Here is a 13,627-nt window from a genome sequence, read left to right as displayed (position 1 = left end):
GAAACATAGAAAATACGTCTCTAACCTAGTGGGAGGAAGAAAGGTACATCTCCTTCCCAGTTTCAACTGTTGGAAACATAGAAAATACGTCTCTAACCTAGTGGGAGGAAGAAAGGTACATCTCCTTCCCAGTTTCAACTGTTGGAAACATAGAAAATACGTCTCTAACCTAGTGGGAGGAAGAAAGGTACATCTCCTTCCCAGCTACTACTATACACAGCTGGATGACTAACTCAATTAATCAATGTATCTTCATACACATCATATTTAATTAATCAAAAATCTGATTAAATCAATTAATGTCATGAAAATAATCAATCAAAATTATTGTGTTTGGTTATTCTAACTATCCGTTTAATCAAAATATTATCATTTCGCACTATTTACAATTAATTCAAAATTGTTCAGCCTAATCGATTAATGTCATGATTCACTACATACTAACAGGACTCAAAGTTAGACGAAATCCTTAGGGGCAACAGGCTCCTAGATATGGTGATTCAGGGGCCAACTGAAACTTGAAGTGATAACTAAGATGGAATGTTGAAAAATATGAAACATCCATCTTCTCCTCCCTGCAAACAAAGATATTTCTAATGGCAACCACGACAACTATAAGGTATACGTAGAGTTCAACTGTGGTAGGTTAACTGAAAACAAGCTGTAGTGCAGTTAATGTTTTCTATAATGTATTGCCGGTAAGTATATCAAATTTAATTGCTATCTTTTCCTCGGCAGATATGCATACGGTACACGGGAGAACAGAACCTTTAGACTGTTCCTCTTTCTTTAGCCAAGTGTACATTTGAAACCAATGAACAGGTTTTATGAACTGCTTCAACTTTACTAGTACACTATTTTTTAGGGATTTGCATTTGATTTGGTTGTTCATCTTGTCTGTGTCATTTGGTGATCTTTTTTTCTAAAAAAAAAAAAAATCATGAATTGATTTTGAAGTCACCATTTTCTGTTTAGTCATTTTTGTCATCGACTTAGTCATGTGACTTGTACATTCTTTGGTTATGGAGGCCTGTAAAGTTTGTATGGTTACTTGGCAATAAGGAAGTGACGTGTATAGTGCATGATTCGAAATTCTATTGGGTTTTAAAAGGAAGTAAGACAACTGATGTACTGATACAGGAAGTAGTGTTAGCTTTTTTCATCTCAATGTGTAGAAGTGGAGTGTTCTTACACAGGTAAACCACATTTAATATTTTGTATCTGACTTCCCCATTCCCACAGTTGCTGATGTCAAATACATATCAATATATAATAGTTGAGACAAATTTTGGTAACTCGCATACTGACTAACCAATTTATTTTATTTCCAACTATTAGCAGTAAATCAGTTATCAAATCTCACTAATTGCCCAGCTCTACACTGTGTGTTCTAAAATAAATTCATCTATCAAGGATTGCTAGTCCCAAAATTGAGATGTTTTTTGAATATATCTTAAAGTTAAAGCATTGATAATCAAATAACTAGAAATTTAAAAGCAAAACATAAGCCCGAGTTCAGTTATTGTATACATTACACTTAATTATTATAAAATAAACAAACAAACTGTAAAATAAATATTTTAAAGGATATTTACCGTCCAAGTAAGCAGTTGATGTTGAGTATTTTAAATCAGATTTTATCTCTCTGGTGAATAAATTCTATTCCAAAACATACATTTAAAGATCTTGTTACTTGGAGGAATTAATCACTTGGAGTGATTCTAGTGTAATAAGAGAATGATAACTCTCATTACATAGGTGTATAAAGATTGCTGTTTACATTGTACATTTACTTAACATATATGTCAATATAATAAACAATAAAAATAGTTTGAACTACCTCTTACAAGTTACAAAAACTGGATCTTTGTCTTTAAAATGTCTGACCACAAATGGGTTAAAATGTACGTAGCTGTAACTCAGTATATAATGTCTGACTACAAATGGGTTAAAATATACGTAGCTGTAACTCAGTATAAAATGTCTGACTACAAATGTGTTAAAATATACGTAGCTGTAACTCAGTTTACTTTTCTGTAAAGAAAAAGCTGATTTAAATATAAAAATGAATAAATAACTGTTTATAGGGCCAGATACACAAAGGGCTATCAGATATTTCCATGTTTAAATATTGGGTTAAATAAGAGTACAATTAACCTTGTAATTTTTTGAACAATGTAATTTATAACTGTAGTCACGGAGGCAAGAGAGAGAAATTGAGAAGTTTATAAAATATGTGAAATCTTATATTTCATTTATCAATTGTATATTTGATAAGAAAGACTCTATCATAAGTTACTGGATTAAGTGTGAAAAATCCTTATGCCCATGTGAAATAGAAATTGGTGCACGCCAACTAGTCCCATATGGTAAGCCCGGGGTAATATTGCTTTTTTTTTAGCCTACTAGCCTGGTGGTTAGGGGGCTCGACTCGTAATCTGTAGGTTGTGGGGATGTCGCTCTTTCAGCCGTCAGGGGTATTATAACTTGATGTTTAATTCCACTATTCGTTAGTAAAACAGTAGTCCGAGAGTTGGTGGTGGGTACTGCCAGCTGGTTGACTTCCCTTAGTCACAGTGACGTATGATTATCACTCAACTATAGCGTCTTTATCATTTACAAAAAATATATTTGAAAAAAAGAGGAAACACGACAGTCACGCAATAAGTAAACTTTTTAATGAATAATAACTCAATAGTTCGTTCTTCCTTTGATTTATTCTTTATTGAGCTGTTAAAACAAGCTATTAGTGGAAAACGTTCTGAATATTAGCGAACTGAGGTAAGTTGGTAAAACAAGGTCAAAGAATAATAATGGCTGGAGACGGCTTAAATGGGTAATGAAGAAAAACTTTAATATAAGTTTAACATGACAACCATTATTAGTCTCAAAGTGGGTTCCTCGTCATCGAATTTGAAGGTCAAAGAATATCCCGTGAAATTTTATAGAAAGTTTATTTTTTAACTAATGTACCAACATACATTATTTTGTATGCTATTAATCTTATATATGAAAAAGCTTTGTTATATTTTTATCTACCCTATGCTAACTGAACTATGACAAATTTTAATCCAATCGTAACGATGGCTGATAACCTGATACTAAGGCAGACCTAATCAGTAACAAACTGCCGCGTGTTCTAGATGTCAACGTTCCTATTCAGGGTCTGCTCGTAGCCACGTGGAACTTGTCTTGCCACGAGGTTCTAGTCTGTTTCACGGAAGTTGTGGTGCAACACGTGTGCTCGTGTGGTGTATTTCTAAACATACCGTAATGGCAGAGATTTTGAACCTGTTGAGTGTATTTAATGCGGATACTGATGAGCTTCATGATGCTGCAGCCAATATGACTGATGATTCCGTACCCCCCACTCCAAAATTAAAACTTACCGGGCTCTTCCTTTTGTTGCTTCTGCCTGTGGGCGTTATAGGTAAGTGACCATATGGAACAGTTCGGTCCACACATACAGAAAATTGTAGGGACAATTTCAGAGTAAACAGGGTACAAAACTTGTTCAGCCGTAGAACAGCAATTTCAGAACTTTATTCTGAATGTAAAAATATGTTTTTAATAAGTCAACCAAATATAATGATTAGGATTCTCATATAATATTGTTTTAAGCCAATGAGAATAAACATTAAACCTCATGTTTACTAACCCGCTGCTAAACCTTTAAATGGATTTGTAAGACCAAATAATTCTTAATGTAAATCTAAAACCCTTTCGGTATATATTTTTGTCAGGTGCGGAAAAATAAAAACCTAATTTTAGGTGATTTTATATAGAATAGTGTGTGTGTGATATAATATTGCAATACATATGGTTTTGTATTGAGTCGTGAGTAGTACAGTAGCTAATTTCCGGTTCACTTTTGAAATCTTACTCATGGCAGGTTTAAACATAGACTCCATACTTTTATTCAGTTTACACAATTTAAATTGCACAGTTAACTAGAATTACTACAAATGGCGAGGCTTAACAAGCTCGTCAGCACTGGTGAGGCTTAACAAGCTCGTCTGCACAGGTGAGGCTTAACAAGCTCGTCTGCACAGGTGAGGCTTAACAAGCTCGTCAGCACAGGTGAGGCTCAAACACCCTCTTCTGTATTTAGATAAATGACAGTTCATTCAGTGATGGACTTTTAAAGTAAGAAGAAACTGTTAGCTCATGTAAATTAATATCCGCGACTTGGAGAAATGCTGGACTGAAATTGGTGTAATGTTTAGTAGTACGAGGTAAACTGGGTGAAGAAAAGTATGTTAACATACACAGGTGAGGCTTAACAAGCTCGTCAGCACAGGTGAGGCTTAACAAGCTCGTCTGCACAGGTGAGGCTTAACAAGCTCGTCTGCACAGGTGCTGTCATTTTGATGTTAAAGACATTAGTATCAATATAAACTTTTACAGTCTATATATTTCAATAATTGTTATTAGTCATTGAACCTGTACTGTAAAGCACGTACAGTTAAGAGGTTGATACAGTCACGCCCTCTAAAAAACGTTCATTTATTAACCTTCCGTTTATCTTTGTATAACTTAATAGGGAAGTTTTAAGGCTGCCCTAACAAAATTTTGATGACTTCAATAGGAATAACATTTTACACAGTGCCACGAAATCTTGTTTTAATTCTTATTAAGACGTTGTATGATCTTTCTCTGATTGTGAGCTAAAACCTACAATATTTCTTCAGCGAATTAACCGTTTTTTAAATAAATAACTCTCACTGCATGATATATGGGCCTGGTGTTTAGGGCGCTCGACTCGCAAGCTGCGGATAACGGCATTAAAACCCGGCCAGAACTTTTACTTGTATGAAAGACAAACACAATTGTCACAAAATCCGAAACTTGGAAGTTGCTGGATAAAAAAACGATGTGGCTGTGTGTGTGCTCTTTAAATATGTTTTAAATGTACACTTGTTTTAAGTTTATTTTGATAGTATCAATAGACTCTGTATTCGGAAATACGTATGGGTAGATGTACGTGCTTCTAAGTATAATACTACGTTTATTTCGTAAGAATATTGAATACCTATAACGTATACATACTTGTTTTCAGGTTTTTTCAATAATGAATTAACATTTTTTGATTATTTTTTATAGGTTTCTTTGCCTACAAGCTAGTCAGCAATTTGCGAGAAAAGGAACGCATGAAAGAAGACAAGAAAAAACAAAAACTTCAAAGAAAAGAGAAAGAAGCAAAGAAGAAAGTACGATAAACGCCATTTGCAAAAAAACAACAAAAAAAACAAAACAAATTACAAGTTTACTTGTTATGTTTTCCAATTCTAGCGTAAGATGGCGCCAAGGACTTTATTTCTTACGGGTGACAAAGAAGCCTTTTATATGATCGATTATAGTAACTCTCCGTACATTGGTTAATTTTGATCATTGGTGCTGGTAATTATTCTTACCATTTATTTCCAACTGCATGGAATAGTGGTGCTCTTATCTAATGGAAAAAAAATCTTTGGAAAATAGCCATATTTTTTATTGAATATTTAATCATTCCATTGACAGATTTAGTGACTATGTTTATTGCATATCGTGTTATTTCGTTCTTTGAGTGGTAGTAACGGGTCTCGGTATTTTAGTCTCTCTCTCTCTCAAGTGTTCAGTTGCATGTTTGATACCTGGCACAGAAATGTGACGTTAAAACTAAAAACTTACCTGAGTTTAGAAAAATAATTTTATCTCGTATTCAAAAAGTTGAAGCCAGTTGTATATTTACGATATTTCAGATAAGTAAGTCGATTTTGTTTGTTTTTTCACACCGATTCTTAGTCCTAACTTTAAATCATTAAAAACATACTACGGTATTACCGTTTTATACTATTACTTGTCATTATAATCTTTAATAAAATGTTTCAAATGTAATATTCGGCAGAATCTAGTAAAGAAAAACCTGAAACTGACAATATAAATATTTTACAAAACAGAATTTTACAAAGTTGTAGTTGAACCCGAACGCTCAGACAGTCTCAGGCCTAAAATTTCAAGTCTAATCTTGTCTCTGAACGCTATATCTTATTAACAACCATGAAGTCTGGACAACGATAGAGATAATATTTTCAGCGTTTAACTTCCAAATGTTTTAAATATTAATTGAGCTTATTTTAAATTTTGTTACAAGGTAACACAACATGTTAGACCTAATTACACTCGTAATATTGTGTCGCTTTCATGAAGTTTATCAATGTGGTAATCTTTTACACTGGCTTATTAAAATATGTACAACTACTAAAGTAAATATATTTAAAACGTGAAATATTAAAATTAAGTGAGCTTAGACTGCAAAGTAGAGCGGAAAAAATTACACTGCTAATCAAACTTTCAATTAGAGATGGCTATCAGATGTAACATCAGTGATATAACTGTTATTAAATGTTGATATATTACAATAATGATAAATATATTTAAAAGAAAACCGTCTTACTTCCATACTTGATTGATCATACTAATGAGATTATTGTATGGTTACTTCAGTCCAGAGCTAACTAATCTAACATTACGTTTTCTGATATCAATCATCTTTACATTTCATAGAGCCTGAAACCCAAAAAATTAAAAAGTTCGTTTACGACCACTAGGTGGCAAACAAGACAAATATAATGTGTCACTACCTGTAAACTGAGATGGTTTAAGTCAAACAAGGAGTCCCAGTAGGGAAGGCGTTAAGCAAAGTGGACCAAATTCAATAGATTTAAATAAGTTTCAAAGGAAAATTAAGTAAATTTCAGGAGCGTGAAGAAAAGTTTATAAATCCTCCACATGTGTCGCATATTCAGATCCAGCCACACACACGACTCAGTCACGTTCATATTTCTTTGGTCTGTGTGTTTTATTTGTCTCGATAGATCCAACTTTTAGATAAAGATAAAAATGATTTTTGGACTATTACAACGGTGTGTATCAGAAGCCTAAGATGCAACTGTTTTTAAATATTTATAACATGTCTTTTCGAAAAAAAAAAAGTTAGTTTCAGACAGAGTTTATTCAGTAAAGATTTCTCGATTTTTATGAAGGAAATTTAGGATGGTTTTATTTCAAATTATCATCTAATAATTTTGAAAGATGTATATTTGAAACCTCATCTGTAAATGTTTAAAACCTTCAAACTTAGTAATACCCTAATAATTATGTTTTTTAGTTCGTTAACATTAGGATTTTAGAAACTTCACATTTTAAATCACTGATACAGGTTCACTTACCGAGTCTAATTTTCTGATGCAGACAAAACTAAACATGGTTGTTGGTGGTTTATCTCTAATAGTGTAACCCAGTCTTACCCTCACATCACGAACGTGATCACCCTTTAAGTCAGAAAACTGTATCTAACATCGGTGATTGTCAGTACAAGGTTTGAACTAATTATACTCGAGAGTTTTTAAAAAAAATCTGAAAATGAAGTATTTTGAATTGATTAAAAATAAAGAATATAGTTTGAAAAATACAGTAAGCCTACTACTGTTGTTTTATATGTTATTGATTATAATCATGTTTACCCAACAAAAGGTTTCACTCCATAGCAATTGATATTTCTAACAAATGATTTATATTAATGGTGTTCCTATCTTCAATGTGTTTTTATTGTATGCCAACGGTCTAATGACTTCTGGTATTGGACAAAATGCGTCGTCAGTAATGGATCTGGCGGATAACGTAGCCCCCAAATAAAACAAGCTTAATACTCTTGTCTTATGGCAAAGATCCTCGTCCCACCAAACTTGTTCGCCCTTTCAGCCATGAGGACGTTATAATGTGACGGTCAATCCCACTATTCGTTGGTTAAAGAGTAGTCCAAGAATTGGTGGTGGGTGGTGATGACTAGCTGCCTTTCCTCTAGTCTTTCACTGCTAAATTAAGAACGGCTAGCGCAGATAGCCCTCATGTAGCTTTGCGCGAAATTCAAAACAAATCAAGCTAAACGTATGGCAATGTAATTTGTTATAATTCACCAGCAAAAGGCGTTCATTCGTAACCATTGTTATCTTAAAGTGGTTTGTTAGTACACACACTTCCGTTATTTTGAACAACTAATAGCCGAAGAAATGTAACATTTTGAAAAATAAAAAATCACTCCCCCCTCACATTTTTCATGTTCCCTTTCTTTGGAGTCTAAATAGGCTTAGCTTTCGATGTATTGGTTACAACCATCGTTACTGAAACTAGTTAACTGCATGTTCCTGTTCTTTGGAGTCTAAATAGGCTTAGCTTTCGATATATTGGTTACAACCATCGTTACTGAAACTAGTTAACTGTATGTTCCTGTTCTTTGGAGTCTAAATAGGCTTAGCTTTCGATATATTGGTTACAACCATCGTTACTGAAACTAGTTAACTGTATGTTCCTGTTTTTTGGAGTCTAAATAGGCTTAGATTTCGATATATTGGTTACAACCATCGTTACTGAAACTAGTTAACTGTATGTTCCTGTTTTTTGGAGTCTAAATAGGCTTAGATTTCGATATATTGGTTACAACCATCGTTACTGAAACTAGTTAACTGTATGTTCCTGTTTTTTGGAGTCTAAATAGGCTTAGATTTCGATATATTGGTTACAATCATCGTTACTGAAACTAGTTGACTGTTTTTTTTAAATGAATAAATAATTTATTAATTTAGTGCCTTTTAAATTTAGCATAACGAGTCTTCGAATTTATTTTAAAATACGTTAGTTTGTAGGATGATTCTGTTGTACATGACGGTGAGGTACTCGTGTACTTCGTGTGGGAGTGATAAGAATTTTAGGAAAAAATACAGAAAACTGTTTACATGGGCGTCCGTAGGAGGGGACACTTCTCCCACCTGGAAAATGAGAAACATAATTCTTTCTTTGTTCATTCAGCATACGTATATGATTTTTTTATTCTATTCACAAGTTCGCACTACTTTGCCACCTCCCCCCTTGGAAAAATTTCTGCGGACGCCCATGATTGTTTCATGAGTATAAATAACACACAATGTTGACTTTGGTATTCATCCTGACTAATGTTGTCCAGTCTGACATTGTATTTTACTGAAGCGATGAAATTGATTTAATCCGTCTGTACATGAATTTATGCAAGCATTAAGTGTGTAAAATGGTACCATCTTGGAGTTCCATGGTATTGTATCATGCATAACGGAAATAAACAGAAAACGTGGAGCTCCACGTGATTATATTGTACGTAACAGAGACGAACAGAAAACGTGGAGTTCCGCGGTATTGTATCATACGTAACGGAAATGAAAATGAAAACTTGGAGTTCTACGTTACAATATCACATGTAACGGAAGTGGAGCATGTAAGAAATGCTTTGTGACATTATTTTAACGGAAGTGAAGCATGTAAGAAATGCTTTGTGACATTATTTTAACGGAGGTGGAGCATGTAAGAAATGCTTTGTGACATTATTTTAACGGAAGTGAAGCATATAAGAAATGCTTTGTGACATTATTTTAACGGAACTGATGCATGAAAGAAATGCTTTGTGACATTATTTTAACGGAACTGAAGCATGTAAGAAATGCTTTGTGACATTATTTTAACGGAATTGAAGCATGTAAGAAATGCTTTGTGACATTATTTTAACGGAAGTGGAGCATAAAAGAAATGCTTTGTGACATTATTTTAACGGAAGTGGAGCATATAAGAAATGCTTTGTGACATTATTTTAACGGAAGTGGAGCATGTAAGAAATGCTTTATGACATTATTTTAACGGAAGTGGAGCATATAAGAAATGCTTTGTGACATTATTTTAATGGAAGTGGAGCATATAAGAAATGCTTTGTGACATTATTTTTCACATGTGTTCCTCTGGTCGTGTGTAGTTATTAACAGTTAGTCTATGAATGGAAATTTACATATCTTTTATCCGTTTGTTTTATCCTGGGCATACCCGCTCTTATCAGAGAAACCAACTATATTATTCTGGATCTGTCTGTCGGGGATTGAACTCCGGTGTTAAGAGTTATAAACCTTCAAATTTATTACTGAATTAGCGGGGGAATTACTCCAGAAATGCCACATGTTTTATATCTGGTATTAAAAATTGGCGCTACGTGGCTAGATCTGAACTAAAATTGAAGGGCATGTTCCTTATTAAAAATTGGCTCCACGTGGCTAGATTTTAGCTAAAATTGAAGGGCATCTAGAAAAGAAGTTACTAAAAATGAGTTTATGAAAGAGCGGGAAGAATAGGGCATAAATAATAAGTAAAAAAAAATAACTATTGGATTTGGTTGCTGAAGTTGCACCGTTATGACTATTTGGAACTAACGAGACACGGTGAAAAGTTAGGGAATAATTGTAGTAACCTTTATCTGTTATATCGTGAAAGAATATTTACCCATGTTTGAAAATGAGTGGAAAATGGATATTCTCGGATGACGGATGGAGGTGAAACATAAAAGTAACGATATCACTGTAATTTATCAGTTATTGCTCTATTAAAGGTACTTTTTCTATCTCACAATTGTGATAATTATGCAACAGCTTTTTTTTTTAAACCAACATATCTTCAACGTCTTCGTTGTAAATGAACAAAAGAAACTTCTTCTATAACATGATAAAAGGCAACGTTTAACGAAATTCATTCTTGAATTTATCGTTCAAAACCATGAATTCAAACTTGAGACTGTTTTCGGAGTGACTTCTCACACTTTAGTTTGCAGACCTGGATCTCTATACAGTATTGAAACTAGCCTTCTCATGCACTAGATGGATTAAGGAAAGCAACAAGGAACAGTGGTGTGCTTTGGACATAACAGACTTATAATAGAATTTTTTGAAATATAAATAACGCTGCAGGACTGTTGTCAAGATGCAAAGTCGTCAGATAGAACACGACCGGATGTGAAGAAATGGATTGTAACAACGTAATGAATATCTAAATCGTTTTAGTATAACGTACTCAGCCTCCGTATATGTTTTAGTATAACGTACCCAGCCTCTGTATATGTTTTAGTTTAAACATTAACCTTATTCCAAAACCCATGAATTACTTGTTTGTAATTTTCCCCCATCAGTAATAGTCTCAGAGTGACAAGAATATTTCTTTGCAGTTAGCCCAAAAAGTTGCGACAGTTTTTATACGCAGAGAATAACTTTTTATCCCAAAAGAAGTACGTATATGTGTGGGCACCTTTTAAAGAAGTACGAGTTCTACGGAAGTACAATTAAAAAAAACTAAAAGTTCACAATGTCGTCAATAGATGTCACCAGATGCTTAAAACCACACAGGATCTCAAGTATGTAACTGAACAGCAATGGCCATAAATAGGTAGATAAAGTTAAGATTGGAAAATAGATACTTTAATTTTAAAAGTTACCCTTGAAAACTGAGTTCAGGTTCTAAACCAGCTACTTACGGCAGCTAAATGACAATAACATTAGGTTATTTTAACTGTTATTTTCTGACGGTTTTTCTTTTTGCTTATGACGTATTTTTATGTCAGTTTATCTTATTTTTGCAATGCTAGATTAAACTGTACGTTAACCGGTAGGGCAACAACTATCAGTCTTATACATTAACCACATTTCTCTTGTTCTATCCGAGAATTTAGTTTTTCTTATGAAATGTGTTTTATATTGTCGCTTCAGTTGTTCCGATGGTCGGAAATGCACCAAAAACATTGTTTTGAAATTTCTAACGTTTTCAGTAATTACTATTAGAAAATAATACACATCCACAAAATACAACTTTACTGCCATCTTCTGGCAACTTGTGAAAATACTTTACACAGGCAGTGCAAACAATGGTGGTTGAGACACATAGTAACTATACCTTAATAGTAATGTTTGTTCTGAAGTTTTACACTGTTATCAATCTGGTTTTCCAGAATATAATGAACTTCTAAGTTTAATAAAGTGGTTAACGGGGGAAAGAACTAACTGCTGGTTACAATTCTGGTTACGTTAGTTCTCACCAGACTACGTTCACTAATGTTTACATCTCTCTCAATATCCTACATCTGATGGATAATATCCTTCCAAGGATATACGTTACCGTTTGTTTTACGATCCTTTATGTTATCTTACTATAAAACATTCTTACGTTCTGTAATATGCTTATAGGTTTGGAAACAAAAACAACCAGAATGCGGGTTATTTTCATTCTATTGACTAGAATTATACGAGTTTGTGCATTATGAAATATGACTTTATAAGTAGAACAGTGTGATTGGAAAACACGAGACGGACACAAAAGAATTAATGTGCTTCTAGCTCCAGACGATTTCCTTAGCATTTCAAGCAGTGGTTTGACCGAAAAAAAATGTGAGTATCTTTTATGCAATGCATCTTATTATACACTTATAATCTTTATAAAAAGTAAGTCCACAACAACAACAACAAATGGCATTGACTGCCTTTTATTCATCGGGTCTATTCACAACCAAATCTACAAACACGTGCTTGTTCTATTATAAAAACACAACTGAAGCCTGTCCGGAAACATTTCAACAATCGGTCATTACTTTATTTTTATTGATGTTTGAAGAAAAAAATTATTTAGGAAATAAAAACATTACAATTCTGTTAGTTAAGAAACAGTTGCGGGTTTTAGATGTACTGTAAGGGTTTTTTTTTCACATGTATTTCTTTTTGTACGTCATTTCCGAGATCATTCGGAAGTTTATTTTGGATGTACATGAGCTGTTACTCTAAACTTTCTTGATGTGGAGACCTCTAGCTTCATTTCTACTGGAAAGGAGAAGACACTAAGAAAAAAATTAAGAACAATTAAAAGAAGTTTTTAGCGAAATAAAATGTTTTATTTATCTAACATATTATTTTTATTACGTCTATTTCTTTTCTACTCGGTTATATCTAATGCTCATACGTCTTTATAAACAGTATTATAAAGCATATTAAACCACTTTAGGACCGATTCTGTAGCCCTCTGCTGGTAGAGGTTTGACGCCTCCTGGGGGTTAATTATGTGTTTATTTTTAATCCACACAGAAAAAAAAATTAGTCAACACCTGTGTTTTAAGCTTAAATCTACAGTCGAGATGAATAACACATTCCCAATCTGCTTTAGTTTTACAGTATAATCCACAATCTGCTTTAGTTTTACAGTATAATCCACAATCTGCTTTAGTTTTACAGTATAATTCACAACCTGCTGTAGTTTTACAGCATAATCCACAACCTGCTGTAGTTTTACAGCATAATCCACAACCTGCTGTAGTTTTACAGCATAATCCACAATCTGCTTTAGTTTTACAGAATAATTCACAATCTGCTTTAGTTTTACAGTATAATCCACAATCTGCTTTAGTTTTACAGTATAATCCACAACCTGCTGTAGCTTTACAGCATAATCCACAATCTGCTTTAGTTTTACAGTATAATCCACAATCTGCTTTAGTTTTACATCTTACCCTTATTCCTTAATCCGAGCTTTACAGTGAAGACACATAACCCCTGTTCCTATATCTAGTAAAATTCAACAACATAACCACTGTGTATAACCCCCTCAAACTGTACATCGTGTACAACATAACCACTGTGTATAACCCCCTCAAACTGTCCATCGTGTACAACATAACCACTGTGTATAACCCCCTCAAACTGTCCATCGTGTACAACATAACCACTGTGTATAACCCCTCAAACTGTCCATCGTGTACAACATAACC

The 13,627-nt window shown here is 33.6% G+C and overlaps 1 long non-coding RNA gene across 1 annotated transcript in view; it reads right to left on the bottom strand.

Annotated features, from left to right (window-relative positions):
* Nucleotides 1-12,597: 12,597 nt before the first annotated feature.
* Nucleotides 12,598-13,627, bottom strand: part of LOC111089256 — a 4,201-nt gene continuing 3,171 nt past the window's right edge. Inside the window, exon 3 of the long non-coding RNA XR_002613547.1 lies at nucleotides 12,598-12,703. This is a non-coding gene — a long non-coding RNA (uncharacterized LOC111089256). The remainder of the gene's footprint in view (nucleotides 12,704-13,627) is intronic.

The sequence above is a fragment of the Limulus polyphemus genome, unplaced genomic scaffold (genome assembly GCF_000517525.1).
Source record: "Limulus polyphemus unplaced genomic scaffold, Limulus_polyphemus-2.1.2 Scaffold5688, whole genome shotgun sequence".
NCBI classification, from domain to species: domain Eukaryota; kingdom Metazoa; phylum Arthropoda; class Merostomata; order Xiphosura; family Limulidae; genus Limulus; species Limulus polyphemus.
Note: the sequence above shows the minus strand (reverse complement) of the source record. Positions and strands in the feature narration are given on the sequence as shown.